Genomic DNA, 13,779 nt, shown 5'->3' with positions numbered 1-13,779 from the left:
CATAGCAGCCTAGTGACCACCATTTAAAAAGTATGAACTGTTAAAACCCAATTTTTAATTTACTTTTCAACACCATAGTCTATATCGCATTAGTTTTTCACATAGTCACAGATAAGACTGCTACATTTGAGTTGATCCAGCTTATGATGACATACAAATTGAGGTAGGGCCAAGTTTGTCTCAGTCTGTTGGGTCTAAAGTTTATACTCCTGATGCAGATAATTTTTTTTTTTTAAAATTTAATGTTTATTTAGTTTTGAGAGAGAGAGAGAGAGAGAGAGAGAGAGAGAGAGAGAGAGAGAGAGAGAGAGAGAGAGTGAGTTTGCGGGAAGGGCAGAGAGAGAGAGAGGGAGACACAGAATCTGAAGCAGGTTCCAGGCTCTGAGCTGTCAGCACAGAGCCTGATGCATGACTGGAACATACCAACCATGAGATCATGACCTGAGCCAGAGTTGGATGCTTAACCGAGCCACCTAGGCGCCTCTCCAGGCACATAAATTTTAATCAAAATGCTATATGCTTCTTCTGAGAGGTGTCTTTTTTTCCCCAGGCAATAGAATGGAGCATCTAATTGGAAGATGGGGATGTCTCGGCATCCTTGTGGACTGCAGCCCTCATAGGGACGCTGACAGCTGTGGTTGGGTAAACTGAATGCATATACGTAATTGCCAAGCTAGTGTTAGGATGCCCTGTCCAGGCTTCCTTCACCGTTCAGCGTCACCCACTGCACCACATATTTCCGTTTAGAGGAAAGATCGGTATTTTTATTGAACCTCCAGTACTTCCAAAGTGAGCCAGTAATTATGTAAATCACGCCAATAACATGTAGAAGATACGCAAAGTGAGTCTCCCCTTACCTATCTGTGGTTTCGCTCTCAGCAGTTTCAGCTGCGCCGGCAGCGGTGGTCCGGAAGCAGCTGATCTTTTTTTCTGACGAATCGTAAGGTCGATAGTAGTCTAACTCGCTGAAGTCTCAATAACTGCGTCATTCACTCCATCTCGTCGCGCAGGCATTTTATCCTCTCACATCATCACAGGAAGGGTGAGTACAGTACAATGAGTTCCTGTGATAAGAGAGACCATGTTCACACAACTGTTGTTAGTGTATGTTATTATAATTATCCTATTTTATTATTAGCTATTGTCGTTAATCTCTTACTGTGCCTAATTTATAAGTTAAACTTTATCACATGTTCCTATGTATAGATAGGGAAAAAAAAAAAACAAACCCAAAACAGTATATATAGGGTTCCGTACTATCCCGGCATTCACTGGAGGTCTTGCAACATATCCTCCTTGGGATAAGGGAGAACTACTATAATGCAGATTAACGAGGACATTATAAATTTAATATAATTGCTTGGAAGAACAAAAGTGAGCTAATATTGATAGGGATCACCTTTAGACATTGTAATTTTTTTAAAAAGCTTATTTTGAGAGCGTGTGCACGCGAGCGCAAACACACATGCGCAAGTGAGGGAGGGGCAGAAAGAATCCCGAGCAGGAGCACAGAGCCCACCGCAGGGCTCCAACTCACAAACTGTGAGATCGTGACCAGAGGAGTCAAAATCAAGAATTAGGTGCTTAACAGACTTAGCCATTCAGGTGCCTCTAGCCATTGTAACTTCTTAAGCAGATCTTAGACACAGTTGAGTCTTCGTAAGTAGTATTTTTTACACAGCCCTAATTGGCGTGTAATTGAAATACAATAAACTGCACGTATTTAAAGTGTATAATATGATGAGTTTAAACAAATCCCTATAAGCACAATCAAGATGATGAACATACCATCAGCCTTCAGAGTTTCCTACTCCACCAGGAAACCACTGATCTTTCTTGCTATCACTATAGATTAACTTGGATTTTATAAATTTGACGAAATGTCTGGCTTCTTTGACTCTGTTTCTTCTGTGTTTCTTCAAGTACCAACAGTCCATTCCTTTCTCTTGCTGAGTAGTGTTCTGTTGTAGGGCTACTCTACAGTTTGTTTATGGACACTGAACTATTGATGAATGTTAGAATTTTTTCCAGCTATTTTTTCCAGCTATTACAAATAAAGCTGCTATGAACATTCATGTACAAGCTTTATGTGGACATATGTTTTTATTTCTTTTGGGTAAATACCTAGGAGTGGCATGGCTGGGTCATATGGTACTATACATTTAACTTTTTAATAAATTGCCAGACTAGTTCCCAAAGTGGTCATATATTTATTATTTTATATTCCCATCACTGAGAGTCCTATTTACTCTACATTCTTGCCTTGTGGCCTGTCTTTTAACATTTGAACCATTCTAATATGAGAAGTGCCATCTCCTTGTGCTTTTAATTTATATTTCCCTAATGACTAATGATGATTTTCATATGTGCTTTTTTTTTTTTGCCATTAGTTTTTTGCCACTGTGTTTATGGGTGTATACCTAAGTCAAAACTTAAAAAAAAAAATTTCACTTTTCTGAAGTAGTTTTTCAGGTCTTTTGACCATTTGGGGGAAATTGTTTGCTTATTATTGAATAGTGAGAGGTTTTTTTTTTTTTAATATATCCTGTGTAAAAGTCCTTTATAAGATATATAAGGTTGCAAGTATTTTCTCCTAGTCTGTGCTTGTCTTTTCATTTTCATAGCTGTGTCTTTGACGAACAGTTTTTAATTTTAATCCAGTTCAGTGTATCAATTTGCTCAGTTTTAAATTTTGATGAAATTTAATTAAGTTTTTCTTTGTGAATTATAGTATTATACCTAAGAAACCTTTGCTTAAACGAAGGTCACAAGAATTTTCTACTGTATTTTCTTTGAGAAGCTGTGTAAAGACCTTACATATAGGTCTATGATATGTTTCAAGTTAATTTTTCTATATGGTACAAGGTATGAATTGAAGCTCATGTTTTTGCGTACATTTATTCAATTGTTCTTGGCTCATTTGTTGAAAGAACTATTTTTTCTTTACTGAATAGCCGTTGTACCTTTGTTGAAAATTATTTGTCCATAGATATATGCTTTTATTGTTGGACTCTGTTCTGTTGATCTGTTTGTGTATTTTAAGTCATTGAGACACTGTCTTTATCACTGTGGCTTTGTAAGTCTTGAAATCAAGTACTATAAATCATCCAACTTCTTTTTTTTTTTTCTTCTTTTTCAAGGTTGTTTTGGCTACTTTAGGTTTTTGCATTTCTATATGAATTTTGGAATTAGTTTGTCAGTGTCTACAATAAAGCCTGTGGGAAATCTGATTTGGTATTACATTGAATCTATGGATTAATTTGGGGGAAAATGACTTTTTTTTTTTTTCAACGTTTTATTTTTACTTTTGGGACAGAGAGAGACAGAGCATGAACGGGGGAGGGGCAGAGAGAGAGAGGAAGACACAGAATCGGAAACAGGCTCCAGGCTCTGAGCCATCAGCCCAGAGCCTGACGCAGGGCTCGAACTCACGGACCGCGAGATCGTGACCTGGCTGAAGTCGGACGCTTAACCGACTGCGCCACCCAGGTGCCCCAAAAATGACATTTTTTGACACATGAAGAATGTATACCTTTCCATATATTAATTTTTAAAATTTCTCACGGTAGTGTTTTGTAGTTTCATAGCATTATGTACAAAGCTAACAAAAACCCATAACTTTGAAAACTGCAAGTTGCAGAAGGTTTCTGATATGTCACCTTTTATATAAAGTTAAAAAAACTCCCACCACAATCAGTTACCAAGATAGTCTTTGAAATTCTTTAAAATACAGTTTTAAGTGGTACCTGATGGCTCAATTGGTTGAATGTCAGACTCTTGATTTCAGCTTAGGTCGTGATCTCACAGTTCATGGGATTGAGTCCTGCACTGGGTCCATGCTTGGGATTCTGTCCCTCCCTTTCTCTGCCCCTCCCCGACTCTCTCTCACAAAATAAATAAATAAACTAAAAAATAAAATGAAAATAAAGTACAGTTTTAAGAAAAGCAAGATTCAGATTAGTGAGTACTGCTGAGTAGGAGGGGATTATGATTTAGAGGGCATTCTGGATAGTCAATAATACTGTGGTATCTTAGGCTGAGTAATGGAGACACAGTCATCGTATTTTATATATACATTTTTTTCATATAGAATATTTCACTGAAATATTTAAGAATCAAATCCACAAGACTGGAAATAGCTGTATAATTTCTAATCTCCCCAGAGAAAAGAACAGAAAATGAGAATTTAACCAGCCTAACAAAATTGGGCAAAGGGGATGTGAAAGAAACAATGAGAACATATTATGCACAGATGGTGTATATACATGTATTTCTAAAGTTTGTACATGCATAGATAAGAATCTCTAGTGAAAAACTCAGAGCTGTGTGGCATGTGCATAAGAACTTTCTTATTTATTTATTTATTTATTTATTTAATGTTTATATTTGAGAGAGAGAGAGACAGTGTGTGAGCAGGGGAAGGGGAGAGAGAGAAGGAGACACAGAATCCCAAGCAGGCTTCTGGCTCTGAGCTGTCAGCACAGAGCCTGACCTGGAGATCAAACTCGCAAGCTGTGACCTGTGTTGAAGTCAGATGCTTAACTGACTGAGCCACCCAGGCGCCCCAGAACTTTCACTTTTATTTATTTATTTATTTATTTATTTATTTATTTATTTATTTATTTATTATTTTAAACTTTTTTTTTTTAATGTGTATTTATTTTTGAGAGAGAGACACAGAGTGCGAGCGGGGGAGGGGCAGAGAGAGAAGGAGACACAGAATCTGAAGCAGGCTCCAGGCTCCCAGCTGTCAGTACAGAGCCCGATGAGGAGCTCAAACCCAGGAGCCATGAGATCATGACCTGAGCCAAAGTCGGATGCTCAACCAACTGAGCCACCCAGGCGCCCCGAACTTTCACTTTTAATTGTAAACTTACATATTCAAATTTCTACATGTTTTACTTAAAAAAATTTTTTTTAATGTTTATTTATCTTTTGAGAGAGAGAGAGAAAGAGGCAAACTGGGGAGGGGCAGAGAGAGAGGGAGAGAGAAATCCCAAGCAGGCTCTGCGCTGTCAGCACAGATCCCCAGGCGTGGCTCCAGCTCCCCAGCAGTGAGATCATGATCTGAGCTGAAATCAAGAGCTGGCCGCTTAACTGACTGAGGCACCCAGGTGCCCCTACGTGCTTTACTTTTTATTTTTTTATTTTTTTATTTTATTTTATTTTTTTTTTACATTTGTATTTTATTATTTTTGGGACAGAGAGAGACAGAGCATGAACGGGGGGAGGGGCAGAGAGAGAGGGAGACACAGAATCGGAAACAGGCTCCAGGCTCCGAGCCATCAGCCCAGAGCCTGACGCGGGGTTCCAACTCACGGAGCGCGAGATCGTGACCTGGCTGAAGTCGGACGCTTAACCGACTGCGCCACCCAGGCGCCCCCGTGCTTTACTTTTTAAATTCTTTTACTTTTATAATCTTTAAAAGTGTCAACAGAAATATGTTTTTACATATATTTTACTTTTATAATCTTTAAAACTGTAAAAAGCAATATTAGGTTATATTCTGTGTGACATTCTGTCCTCTTAACTGTCTAGTCCTGGATGTGTCTGCTCCCAGATCCATTCCTTGTCTTCCCCCTGCCGTGCTCTGGATCATGGGGCCAAACTCCTCCAAACTTGTTTTCCAGGCTCCTGGGTCTGCTGCCCCCAGCTGGAGCTGGCCAGTGGCAGTAGGTTGGAGGGCAGAGGAAGGGAGAAGGGAGGATATTTTTCCCCTGTCTCCACTTTCCCCCACTGCCTGGCACAGTAAATGACAAAAGACACACATATCTATACCACAGTTGCAAAATTCAGAACACCCAAGGATGAAAAGAAAAGATCTTAAAAGCTTCTGAGGTAGAAGGGGAAACACAGAACGTCTGCAAAGGAATAAGAATCAAAATTATATCAGATTTTGCAACTGTATCTTTAGAAAGTAGAAAAGTGATTTTTAATTTAGAGTTAAAAGCATTAATTTGCTAAGCTAAAGATAAGAAAAATACACGTCCAAAGTGAAAGGAAATTTACTTCCCACACGGTTTTTTTTTAGGATATAGTCAAGCAAAATGAGGGAGTAAATATATCAAGAAAAAAGAGGGAATAGGATACAGGCAACAGTGGCCTCAACCTGGGAAAGCAGTGTCAGAAGGTCTCAGGATAACAATGGGTACAGAGAAGGACTCCACAATGGAGCAGTAAGATGGAAGGCATACATAGAAACTCTACAGAGAAAGAGGGGCTCAAAAGAATACCAATCCCTGATTGGCACAAGAGGGTAGGGGAAAATGTCAAATAAAGGCAAAAAGGGCAAGAACACCAAAAGGTGGTTAGAAACTTCAGGAAACATTTAAAAGCTCAGATACAAAAGAAATGTAATGAGGGGCGCCTGGGTGGCTCAGTCGGTTAAGCGGCCGACTTCAGCTCCGGTCATGATCTCGCGGTCCGTGGGTTCGAGCCCCGCGTCGGGCTCTGTGCTGACAGCTCGGAGCCTGTAGCCTGTTTCAGATTCTGTGTCTCCCTCTCTCTGACCCTCCCCCGTTCATGTTCTGTCTTTCTCTGTCTCAAAAATAAATAAACGTTAAAAAAATTAAAAAACAAATGTAATGATAATGAACATTAGCTCTGCAGTGAAAAATACTATGGAATCACATCAGTGTGTTTTTTAGAATCAAACTATAGGCTGAGCATCTGGGACTTAAAACATAGCTATAGAATAAGGTAAATGAGAAATCAAATATAATCAGAAGCAGAGCTGTAGGAAAGAGGAGGAACAGCTGAAGGGAAGTATGGGGGCCCTAAAGTCTTCATCTTAGAGGATAAGATGCTGGCTATTGTGGATGGAACCCCAAAGGAAGCTGTTAGCATATCCTGAAAGTGATGGAGGTTTCCAAGGAAGGACTTAAAATGATGAATCGGGAAGATGGGAAGGGGAGATGGCTGTGTGTGTTAGTGGCTTGCTCTTCTAGGTGAGATGGCCTTAAGTGAGTGCCAACAGTGCCTTGCCCAGATACCTGACCCTGACCATGGCTGCATACAGCAGCTCTGTGTCCAACGAGGCAAGCTTCTGCATGTCTTTGCTTTGGAGTTTCTCCTGCAGCTGAAGCTCACTCAGCTGCCCATGTGTCAAAAGCAGCCCTAAACTGGCAATCCCAGGCTCTATTTTTCACTGGCTCCTATTTCTGCACTGGGGTCTGGCTCTAGGTGCTCGCAGTAGCAGCTGGTTTGATGCCATTCCCTTTCCTGGCTTCCTTTCCCGTGTCATCTCACTTCCCCATCCTGCCAAGGAATCCTTAACCTCATGGTCTGCTTCCAAAAGAATCCAAACCAGAGCAGTCCACCACCAATAGATCCAGATGAGCAGCAAACACATTTTATTTAGAGATTATGGAGGAACATAGCAAAAGAAGCATCTAACAGACCTATAAGTAATTACTTCTAGGGAACAGGACTAGAGTAGGAGTGGGTAGAACAGGGGACTGATGCACTCAAATAGATACCTGTACATATGCTATTTTAGTTTCAATTTAAAATAATCATTTGGAACATAGAGCAAACTAGAATACTGTGACAAATGGAATCAAAAGAAGAGAGCGCTAACATATCTTCATGGCCTGACTTGGGGTACACCTCCCAATCCCTTAGCTTAACTTGCACATGTCAATCATTTTTGAGTTGCAGCCATAAACTGGGATAAATTATTGCACAGGTATGAACAGCTGAAAAATATTCTCTGTACAGAAAATTCATAAGTACAACTTTAATCATTATAATGGGGGATAGGTATACTTCCCACCTGTGTTTTCACCGTGTAGGAAAAGACACACAAAATACATTGGTAACCACTGGAAATGAGATTTGTTAAGTAGAAATGGGATTTGTTAAGTTGAATAGTACTTTACGTGGTACTACTTTATGAAGAGGCACTTTGTATATGAAGAGGTGTTATTGTGTACTTTCGTTTATAGGAAGGTATGGTTTGTGTCTTGGGTTTGAATATTGTTTGTAGTTGGTAGTGGGTGGTGTCTTGATAGTACATCATGTCCCAAGGGGAAGCTGTGGCCCAGGTGTCCGTGTATAGAAGCTGTTCTTGATGGCCTTGAGGCCCTGGCACAAAACTATTGCAAATAACCAGCCTTGGCCTCTGTCTTCCACTAGGTGGCAGACGTCTCCCAGTTCTGCCGACAGCAGGTGCCCGGAGAGGGACACAGAGCCTCTTTGGGCTGCTTTCTCCCTTTGCTTCCATCTGGAAAATCACTGGGCTGCTTCTGGCCAGATTTAGATTTCCAGCACAAGCCATCATTACCTTGGTTAGAGAAGTGAAGGTAAGGTCGGTCTGTTAGCATTCCAGGACAGAAGGTGACAAAGATCCTTTATATGTAGCACTGGAGAGAAAGGCTTGTTCTAATTTTTTTAGACAGTTTTTCAAAAATAGAAAAAAATTTTATGTTTTACAAGTAAAATTACAAATGATTGAAAAAAAAAACACCACACACAAGTATTACTGGTCCTATACAGGGTTATAGCTAAATGTTCAGATATGAGCATTGTGACCATAGAAGATATTTTGAGACATTTGTTTTCACAGTGTGATGAATATTTTTTCATTCACTTAAAATAATTTGAGAGGTGTACTCATAATTCCAGCATGAAGTGCAAGTGCGGTAAAATAACTGTAAAAATAAAATAAAACAAACAAGCAAAATGCACCATAAAATTGAATTTGCTCTATTCTCTTTTAGGGATTTTTTTTAATTTTAAAAATTAATTTACACCAAGTTAGCTAGCATATAGTGCTGTAATGATTTCAGGAGCAAATTCCAGTGATTCATCCCCTATGTATAACACCCAGTGCTCATCCCAACAAGTGTCCTCCCTAATGCCCCTTACCATTTAACCCATCCCCCCACCCGCAACCCCTCCAGCAACCCTCAGTGATTCTTTCTATTTGAGTCTCTTGTTTTGTCCCCCTCCCTGTTTTTATTTTATTTTTGCTTCCTTTCCCTTATCTTCGTCTGTTTTGTATCTTAAATTCCACATATGAGTGAAGTCATATGATATTTATCTTTCTCTGACTAATTTTGCTTAACATAATACCCTCTAGTTCCATCCATGTAATTGCAAATGGCAAGATTTCATTCTTTAAAAAAATTTTTTTTAATGTTTATTTATTTTTGAGAGAGACAGAGACAGAATATGAGTGGGTTAGGGGCAGAGAGAGAGAGGGAGACACAGAATCCGAAGTAGGCTCCAGGCTCCGAGCTGTCAGCACAGAGCCCAACTCTGGGTTCGAACTCACAAGGTGTGAGATCATGACCTGAGCTGAAGTTGGACGCTCAACCGACTGAACCACCCAGGTGCCCCAAGATTTCATTCTTTTTGATTGCCAAGTAATATTCCATTATGTATATAAACCACATCTTCTTTATCCATTCACCTGTCAGTGGCTTTTTCCATACTTTGGCTATTGTAAATAATGCTGCTATAAACATTGGGGTGCATGTACCCCTTAGAAACAGCACACCTGTAAGGGATTTTTTTTTTACAAGAAGTTGTTTTCATTGATTTGTATAGTACTCTGGTTGACATGTTTTGAAAGAAATACAGTTTAGATTTCACATTGAGATATATTTTCTCTGGTGTATAAGCATCAGAGGAAGAACTTAATAAGAAGATAAGGCAACTCAACCTGAATTTTTGGGTTAATCTGGAGTAGTCATTAATTCTAGTAAACAGGTGGAAATATTTACAAATTTCGATCAGAGAAAAGTAGAAATTAGGATGGGGAAGAGAACTGTTAGATTCTGATGTGATGTGGGCCCCTCCCCTCTTACAGGGTCTACCAGATGTTTACCTGCTCCCCACACCCCCTTCATAGGAACTGAGAAGAGGCGCCAGGCCCTGGCCTCCTTTTCCTCTTCCTTTCTCCTCCCTCCCACCCACCAGTCCTCTGGTGTTTTTTAGTGATCCTTCTTTACTTCCCAATTATCTCTTTCCCCTTGTTTGTTAACTTAGTAATAAAAAAACTGCAGACAGTTTACCAGTGAGAAGCCGCAGCCTGCAGGCCTTTGCAGGAAAAGTGAATGAAAATTGAAGAGGAAAATCAAGGTGATGAAACTGACCTCATTAAATTGTTAAACTCCTTCAACCCTGCCTAAAACTGAGATGAGCTTTTCAGCTCATTTCCCTCCAAATTCAAAGAAAAATGTCTGTGCCTGAAGAGAAAACACAGAGGATCCAGAGCTAAGATCTGGTGATATTCTGGTCAGTTTTTTAGCCAGGGTAAGATTTTCTCACCCAGTGATCCCTATTTTAAAATGAATAAAAAAGATTGTTATAAAAATGAGAAAGAAAAGAATATAAAAGGAAAGATTGGGATTATAAGGCTTGTTCAAGAGAATAGGAAATGCTATAGCTTCCCAGTTTTAATTCTTATTGTTTATTTAGATTTGGGGGATTTTTTTTTAATTTTGTTTTTTTTTTACATTTATTTTTGAGAAACAGAGTGAGACAAAGCGTGAACGGGGGAGGGGCAGAGAGAGTAGGAGACACAGAATCTGAAGCAGGCTCCAGGCTCTGAGCAAGCGGTCAGCACAGAGCCTGATGCGGGGCTCGAACCCACGAACTGTGAGATCATGACCCGAGCCGAAGTTGGATGCTCAACTGACTGAGCCACCCAGGCGCCCTGGGATTTTTTTTTTTTTTTTAGTGTACAATGCTGATTCTAAAATCTACTTGATAAGCACTGATAAATACTAATGATTTTCACCAGGTCTCTTTTTGTTAAGCCCTGACACAGTGGCTAGAAAGTTTACCAGCACATTAGAACCACCTGGGTGGGGGTCTGGTGTGGCTTTTAAAAATCCCAGGCCACACCCCAGACTATTTAAATAAGAATCTCAGGTGGAGGGTTGAGACAGGGACAGCAGAATTTTTTAAAGGTGCTGCCACCCCAGATGATTCCAGTGTGTAGCCAAGGCTGAGAACCATTGCAAACTGGTTGCCTCCTGACCACTGCGTATAAATGACATTGTGAATGGTTGAGATAAAAGGATATAAAGAAGACAGGCTCGGGGCGTCTGGGTGAGCTTAATGTCCGACTTCGGCTCAGGTCAAGATCTCAGGGCTTGTGAGTTCTAGCCCCACGTAGGGGTCTGTGCTGACAGCTTGGAGCCTGCTTTCAGGCTCTGTGTCTCTCCTTCTCTCTCTGCTTCCTCCCCTGCTTGTGTTCTGTCTCTCAAAAATAAATAAACATTAAAAAAAGAAAAAAGACAGGCTCTCCAGTGCCCTCCTACAGAGAGGAGACTGGAAGGGAGTCAACAGGATTTGCTGACAGATACGGTAGAAGTTTGACAGAAATTGTTGAGTCAAGTTTTTGACCCAAGAGAGATAGAATGATGAAGCTGCCTTTTATTGACATGGGCAGACTGCACGAATCCCCCCAAAAGGCGGGGCTGATTGGCAGGGGTGGGGGGAGAACTGGGTTTGGAACATATGAAATTTGAGATGCCCAAGAGGTAGCCTAGGCAAAAATCCAAGAAGGCAGTTCTGGAATCCAGGCTAGACGCACACCTCTGGGAGTCTTCAGCATCGAGATGGTATTTAAGGCCTGGAGATCTGATGGTTACCTAAGCAGTAAGTGTAGACAAGGGAGAGGAATTAAGGGCTGAAGACCAGGGCCTGGCACACCCTGTAGGAGGTCAGAGGGATGAGGAGGGAGCAGGTGGGGTGATGAGAAGGAGCAGTGGCGAGGTAGGAGGACAGCCGGAACGCGGAGAGGCCATGTTAGGTAAGGTGAGGACTGAGAGTGGACCCTTGGCTTTCACTCCATGGAGGTTGCCAGAGGAAGGAGAGGAAGAGAAGCGTATGACAGGAGAGAAAATTCTGCCGTAGTGCACCGGATTTTTTCCAGCAGTGTTTAACATCAGATAGCTTGATTGGACTCGGGTTCAACAGGCAGGGGTGTGAAAGCACAGACAGGAAGGGAAGGTGGGAGTCCCAGAGAGGGAGTTTTGCACATTAGGACCTTGGAATCAAAGTAGCATAACGGAGGGGAGACTGTTGCATTGAGGAGGGTGTGGGTTGATGGTCCATGGGTCCTAAAAGATCTGAAGAGCACAGGTTGGGGGAATGATCGCAGATCACCTGGGAGGAGAGCAGTTGGGCCAGACTGAGATTTTGAGACAGAGAAACAGTGTGGGGTGAGGGCAGTTTCTGGTGACCTAGTTACCTAGTCTTTAATGAATGAAAGTGAGTAACTAGGAAGTGGGGAAAAAATGTTGATGACAGAAGGAAGATGATGAGGGACAGAATTTAAGATGCATGAGGATGATGGGTAGAAATAGGAACGCAAGCAGCGTTGAAGCCTGCCAGTCTCCCTCCCTGTCAGGTGAGGGCTCTTGGGAGCTTGCTATGGCCAGAGGCAGAAGAGCACTGCTTGCTGGCTGTCACAGAGGGGAGCAAGAAGGCAGATCTGAGAAATTCCATTCTGGAGGGAAGTCCAAACTGAATCATCAGTCCACGTTAGGGGCCACGTACAAACCCCAAATGTCAGGGTGTGGAGGAACCTGGAAACTGAGTGGGAGAGACAGTGGTATGGGCAAGGAGGAGGGGGCCTGGGAGTTTCCTGGAGACAGAGCAGTGACCTGCTTTTTTGTGCTGGGACTCTTCAAATCAACCCCAATGAAGTCTAGCGTGGGTGGGCGTGGTTCATTTACAAGGGCAGGAATGGAATCAGCGGAAGGCATGGTTTTCAAAGAGTAGTAATTACTACACAATGACAAAATTAGAAAGAATGAAAGGAAATTAAACGTTGTAAAATACAGAGGCCGTGCCTTTTGAATCAAGAATAGCCACTTAAGCTGTTTGGTTATGTAATATTTCATTCATTAGGCATTGAATTACCTCTGGCTGTATGTACCATTTCTGTGAAGTTAATTTTGATTCCATTATGAAAGAATTAATCAAATCCAGTGAAAGAACAACTGTCCTCATTGCTATCTACAGGAGGAGGGGTGTGAGCCAAAAGTCTTTTTGTGGTTTTAATATTTTTGATTTCAACTTAATAAAGAAGAGGAGCCTGAGGGATCAGAAAAGAGGTCAGGTTTTGCTTTTTCCACTTAAAGTACATAAATAGAACAAAGAAGAAGTTGTGAGATGTGGACAACTGTAAATACATAAAATCAGCCTGGAACATACTAGATATTGATGGGAAGCACCAGCACCAAGCATTCACGGTCCCACTGAGAACAGAGTAATTATCTCAGCAATTTTTGTTGATGTGTGCTAACAACATGCCAGAGACTTTGCCAGGCATTAGGCATATATAAAAAATAAATAAGAGGTACTGGGGTGCCTGGGTGGCTCATTTGGTTAAGCGTCCCAACTTCAGCTCGGGTCATGATCTTATGATTCGTGAGTTCAAGCCCCGAGTCGGGCCCTGTGCTGACAGCTCAGAGCCTGGAGCCAGTTTTGGATTCTATGTCTCCCTCTCTCTCTGCCCCTCCCTTGCTCATGCTCTATCTCTCTCTCTCTCAAAAATGAATAAACTTACAAAAAATTTTTTTAATTAAAAAAAATTAAAAATTAAAAATAAATAAATAATAGGTCCTTTTTGTTCTCACAGTTCACCATCTATTGGAAAGGCTGATACACACACACAAAAAACCAATTTCTGTATAAAGTGGGAAGTACAAGAATCTAAACTGTAATTTAAAATTTATCTTTGAGACAAATGACTAGATGTCAGTCGTGGAACTAGTATGGTGTAGAGGATAGAATGCTGGATTGAGAATAGGGAAC

At 41.0% G+C, this 13,779-nt stretch overlaps 1 long non-coding RNA gene across 7 annotated transcripts in view; it reads left to right on the top strand.

Annotated features, from left to right (window-relative positions):
* Positions 1-508: 508 nt before the first annotated feature.
* LOC102901393 overlaps positions 509-13,779 on the top strand; it is a 161,891-nt gene continuing 148,620 nt past the window's right edge. The window contains exons 1-2 of one of the 7 annotated variants that reach the window (XR_006582810.1): positions 509-1,042; positions 8,137-8,303. This is a non-coding gene — a long non-coding RNA (uncharacterized LOC102901393). The remainder of the gene's footprint in view (positions 1,043-8,136; positions 8,304-13,779) is intronic. The other 6 variants (XR_006582807.1, XR_006582806.1, XR_006582819.1 and 3 more) reach the window with 6 other exon arrangements.

This window comes from Felis catus, chromosome C1 (assembly GCF_018350175.1).
Source record: "Felis catus isolate Fca126 chromosome C1, F.catus_Fca126_mat1.0, whole genome shotgun sequence".
NCBI lineage: Eukaryota > Metazoa > Chordata > Mammalia > Carnivora > Felidae > Felis > Felis catus.
The sequence above is the reverse complement of the archived record's forward strand: the minus strand, read 5'-3'. Positions and strand labels throughout refer to the sequence as shown.